The sequence below is a fragment of the Silene latifolia genome, chromosome 10, assembly GCF_048544455.1.
Source record: "Silene latifolia isolate original U9 population chromosome 10, ASM4854445v1, whole genome shotgun sequence".
NCBI classification, from domain to species: domain Eukaryota; kingdom Viridiplantae; phylum Streptophyta; class Magnoliopsida; order Caryophyllales; family Caryophyllaceae; genus Silene; species Silene latifolia.
Window position 1 is genome coordinate 30497382 of NC_133535.1, and position 6237 is coordinate 30503618.

A 6237-nucleotide genomic window follows, 5' to 3' on the forward strand; every position below is an offset into this window, starting at 1 on the left:
TCCTGGATTTAAGGATAGCAAATTTGAAGACCATGTCTTTAAGTTAGACAAAGCCCTGTATGGATTAAAGCAAGCACCAAGGGCCTGGTATGACAGATTATCAAAATTTCTACTTGACAGTGGATTTAAGAGAGGATCTATTGATAAAACCCTATTCCTAAAATCCGAGGGTACTGACCTTTTGGTTGTTCAAATTTACGTTGATGATATTATTTTTGGATCAACTAACCGCAGTCTGTGCAAGTATTTTTCGGAGTTGATAACTTCAGAATTTGAGATGAGTATGATGGGAGAATTGAAATTCTTCCTAGGACTGCAAATTCAACAAACTGAGGAAGGCATCAAAATTCATCAACGGAAATATATTAACGAATTAATTCGAAAGTTCGGAATGGAAAATTCTCATGCTATGCCTACTCAAATGGTCGCAGACAAGAAATTAAACTTAGATGAAGAAGGTAAGTCAGTTGATGAAACAACTTACCGAGGAATGATTTGGTCATTGCTATATTTAACTGCAAGTAGACCAGATATCATGTTCAGCGTATGCGTTTAGGCGAGATATCAATCATCTCCCAAAGAGTCGCATATGACGGCTTTCAAAAGAATTTTACGATATCTTATTGGCACGGCCAAACTCTATTTATGGTATCCGATGGAATGCAATTTCGACCTTGTCGGATATTCAGATGCCGATTACGCAGGATACTCATCATGAATTTCGGAATAAAGCAAGTAGTAGATCGGCCCTTCATTATCACCGGGCAGCGCAGGTGGAATGGCCTCTTTATCCCATGACATAGGCACGGTGGCAAGAATGTGATACCTCCTATGTCTCAGTAGATGATGATCAAGATGAGGCGCAATCCATAGATAAGGGCTTTGTTGTCAATCATACGAATAAAAGTCCTCTTTCCCCGCATCTACCCCCACAAATCTAGCCCCTAATTTTCTTGCCTGACGAAAACTATCATGGAAGTTGGCTTCGCTAAACTCGATAAAAGTGAAGCCTTCAAAACCTTGCTTGTTTGTCGACATAGGGTACACTTTTTTAACTGCGGTGAAACCGGAGTCATGAAGTATTTGCGTCAACCACCCAAAATCAGGGTTTAAACCCTTTCCATTCTCATCATAATAAACCGGGAGATTATGGAGAATACAAACAAAAGGTTGTACGTAACGAGAACGTGATTGTAGCTCCGATACACCAGCCATATTTTATTTAGAGAATATTTTAAAGAGAAATTAAAGAGTAAATGTTTGATAATTTAGATTTTGACCTAAAACATTATGAAGACATATTTATAGAATTATTTTGGTCAAATTGAATATTATTGGTCAAATTGAATATTTATTAAAATTCTGATAAAGTTTTGCATGCAGTGGTCAAACTAAGAAATCTAATCAAATAGTGACAACGGTTGAATTGAAAAACCGTTCTTTCATAATAGAAAATAACGGTTACCGGAATCCCGTAGCTGTAACATAACAACGGGTACCACAAACCATTGCTGGTGTTAATTTAGTAACGGCTTTCAAAATGCCGTTTTCTTAAACTGGTAACGGTTGTCTAACAACCATTGATAAGAGTGATTTTAAAACGAGTTTTTAGAAACCGTTAAAACGTTTTTGATAATAGTTTGTTAAGCAGCCGTTGTCACATTATAATAACAACGGTTTTCGAGGGAAGTCGTTGTTCTTATTAGCACGGTCTAGGTTTTCGCCAATATTTGGAAAACGGTAATCTAAGTATCGATATTATATGCATTAAACCGTTGTGATACGCTCGTTATTGATGGTCAGATTTGGCGTAGTGAGAGTCCGTATAATGAGACGAAACGTACTTTTTAATAGCCATAATTTAATAATGAATAGATCGGTGGTTGTAGATACAGTTGAGTAAGAAACGGTGTTGAACCATATAGAATATATGTTTATGTTTTGATGATGTCAAGAGTGCTTTACTTTTTATATACTCGTTGTGCGTAATTGTTTGTTTAGTCCCTTCTGATTAGACTTACTATTTGTCAAGCTTAAAGAATTGTGATGAAAGTATACAAGACTATTTTATGATCAAGCCCTCAATTACGGATCAAGATTTTGCAAGATTGTGGAAGAATTATTCAAGCTTCATGAGAAGACGAAGCTCGTTTAAAGATTAATCAAGCTTGAATGGTGAAGTAGCCTACACTCGAAGATCTCCTAAGAAGATTAGAATATTGTAGGTGATTATCTCGTAATGGTAACATATGAGTGGATTTCTTATATTGGTTAAGTTATAGCTTGACAGCTATAATTACTTATGTAAGAGCTTAATGTTATAGCTCTTCTACTATAACATTGAGATGCTGAGTTTGTATTACACACGACTCAAGATGTTTTCAAATTATTTTTGAAAAATGTTTTTTTTTTTCTTTTAAATGTTCTAGCAAAAGTATTTATTTAATAAGGAAGCCCATATTCATATTGAGTGTGATTTTATTTTAAACTTATAATTAGTAATTATGTTGGATCACCTTATGAGCTGAGCCATATTACTAATTAGGGTTTTCACAAAGCATACTCTTAAACCCTAAAATCTAACCTAACTTCAAGTTAAAGTTTTTACGAACAACGAGGCATATGTACCGTGTTTGTTTCGTGCAAACTTAAGGAATTTATTGTTAAGATTTTATTCTCTGGAATCATCTTAACATATCTTTTATATTTAGCTTGATATGGTTATTTATGATAAGGATATTCTTGTTATGGAAAATCTTATCATATCTTAAGATTTAAGGAAAGAATAATAGGAGAATAATTTATAAATTATCTTTTGGAATATTCTCTATTATCTCTTAGGGTTTTAAGCAAAAAAATAACAAAGATATGATTTGTTTACATATCTAATATTTCGGCCATTAGGGTTTCGTGTAAACCGTGTGGCATGCTCCTTCCTTTACTATAAATACTTTGCACTTTGCAACATTTAAAAGTAAGACCTTTAAGCATAATTTTATTTTATTTTTAAGAGAAAAACCGTGTGTTTCAAACCAGAAAACCGTTTTGAAATTTTCGAAAAAGGTCGCGTGTATATAAACTTGTGCATTCGTTCTTTCGTTATCGTTATAAGATAATAGTGCTTAATTGATTTCTTACTCGTTCATTAACGTGAACTTTTAGTAGAATCATTAGTGCTTTCTTATTAGCGTAAGTTAGTCACTCGAGTATTTAACGGTACTCACTTGAGTTACAACTAGGGTTAGTTGTATGAGTTGGGTTCGTAAATTTGTAATCCGTAGAAAGGTACTAAATTTATTAATCGAGAATAGTGGACGTAAGTTTCGATTTGTGAAACTGAACCACTTCAAAAACCGTGCGTCTCTTTCTTTCGTTCATTTATTTATTTTGTTCTAAATCGTTAATTGGTTAATTAGTTAAAGTTTAATCAATAAACTTTAAATAATTAATTATACAGTTACAATCAGAAAAGTAGATCAAAGTTTTTAATCCTCAATCCTCCCCCCCCCCCCCCTCTTGAGTATTTCGGATCGATAGACTCTTCAAAACGTAAATGAATGAAAATGAATTATATAATATAATATAGGTGTATTAGAGAGAAAATGAAGAAAAAGAATTAGAGAGAATCCAAATTAATCAATTAACATCTCCTTTCATATTCCCGGTTGAATGTTTGCACAACGTTTTTTAGGTTGCTCATAAGTCATAGCTCATAACATTAGCTGGCATAACCAATAGATTTAAAATGTGAGATATAACGAGAATTTAAGCATAAAAACTTATGCGATTGTAGTGACGGACTGAATCGTATGTCTATTTAAGTAATTTTATTTCACTTACTCAACTACACTACTAAAAATAGCAATATAATAGAAGTAAGGGTCGAACCAACATAGGAGGAATAAGTTAACTAATGTGTATAATAATGCAGAGTAAAGTAACCGAATTGGGTGGAATTTGTTTGTTTGGTAAACTAACACTAATTAAACTAAAGAAAACTAATAAAGATAACACAAAATCTCATTATAGACAGATAGTGTCCCTCTCACAAATGAAACTGGGTAGTGCAAGTGAGTGAGAAATGAATACCCCCACTTGCCCTCCTACTTTAATTTTGTGAGAGGGTCACTATCCGTCTATAACTATAGACGAATAGTGGCCGTCTATAATGAGACGGACTGGAAATATAATAACTTTTGGGGAATTCAGATGACTTAAGGTCCCGGGTCAACATATCTCCATTACCAATTAGTCAATTGATTATCGAAAGTCTCAAATACCAATTACCTTCAAGTATCTATCATGAAATATGCAATTTCAATTTCTATTCCTTCTTAAGAGTAGTCAAATAATTCAATCGTCGGTAACATCAAGCACGCCACAATACTACACTTGCACTCGCGATGCACGCTTCTGTCGTACGCCACCAATTATGACGACGACCAACCACCCATGAGCAATACTTCGCCCCTGCCATCGTCCATCATGCCACCTCTCGACAACCAATATCTAAGTTCAAAACATAGGAGAACATTAATTTGTTGTTTCAAATTTGAATTATAATATATAATTGAAAAAGGTTCATTAGTTTGTAAAGCCGTAGAATTTGAAAATTTAAAGAATTACGTAGTTAGAGGTATAATAATGGAATTTTTTTAGAAAGAAATACTACAAAGAGTAACATGTGTTCTAAGAAAATAAACTATAATAAATTACGACTCCGTATTTTGAATACACTTTTCTATTCAAGGTGTATGAGTCAATAATTTACACTTTACCTTTCTTGTAAATAAACCAATCCGCGTGGGTGAGGACCCGTTACACTCCCTCCTCATTTCAAGTTGCTTTTGATTTTTTTAATAATTACAAATTCACTCCTCTCTCCTTAACTTAATAATCGTGTATAAAACAATTGTAATGTAACACCCCCTTCTTACGCGGCCAAGGTAATTGAGGGATGTTACCTTCTCGGTTTGCCGAGGCGGTGAATCGGAGACACAATAAAGGAAAATTTATTATAAATAACAAGTTTAGTAATTACAAACCATAACTAATGAATAAAATACAACTCATGGCTACTATGCCCCTCTAACTAGCGATACTCATCTCATGACTCATCAAGCTCGTCCCGTCTCCCGCGTACTATCCAACAACCTGTACATAATCTGCTCCCCATATGACCAAAGGATATCATATGGATCGACACAGGCCACTCCAAAAGAGACAGGTGACAAATACACAAACACAACAAACGTCAGTTTCAATAAACAATTAAAAGATGACACGACTCAAGTGTGAACATGCAATATGACTACTAATATGAATGAGAAGCTATCAAACAACCACCACACCGGTACCGGAACATGCCCAGACATACCCACAACCATCATGGTACCGGGACACGCCCAAACATACCGACAACCACACTGGTACTGGGACACGCCCAGACATACCAACAATTACAAACAGGTACTGGGACATGCCCAGACGTACCGAGTCCGGAAGCCAACCGGATCCCCTGCCAGACATCATGTCTCAAACACATGCGTCCTTCCAAACTCAAGCCACTAATGTGCACATCCCTCTTGGAGTGGGAAGCTCTAAGAGGTGACTCAAGCGTAAGACGGTCTCCCAACCGTCTTACGTCTCCAAAACAACAACAACAACAACAACAACAACAACAACAACAACAACAACAACAACAACAACAACAACAACAACAACAACAACAACAACAACAACAACAACAACAACAACAACAACAACAACAACAACAACAACAACAACAACAACAACAACAACAACAACAACAACAACAACAACAAATCCTCCAACATATATGATAATGACCAATACATGAACCACAACCAATATATCATAATCATTCTCTTAATGATGTGATTACCACTAAACATGTTATAATTCAAATACCCTAATTATGCAAGACTAACTACAACATCAACATAAACAACATCACATTATTGAAACCGAGTAGGATTAACCTACCTTTTAGCATTCTCCATAAGCAAATCCAAGACAACAAGAATCCATCTCATAAAACCGTCTCATCCTACAATAATCACATAATAACTATCATAATACATCCTAATATATTATACAATACAAAACCCTTATTATTACCCATTTAACATATACTAATTACTAATTAACTACCCATAACAAAACTCACAATTTCTAGGGTTCATACTAAATAAAAAGGGTAGGTCTATACTTACA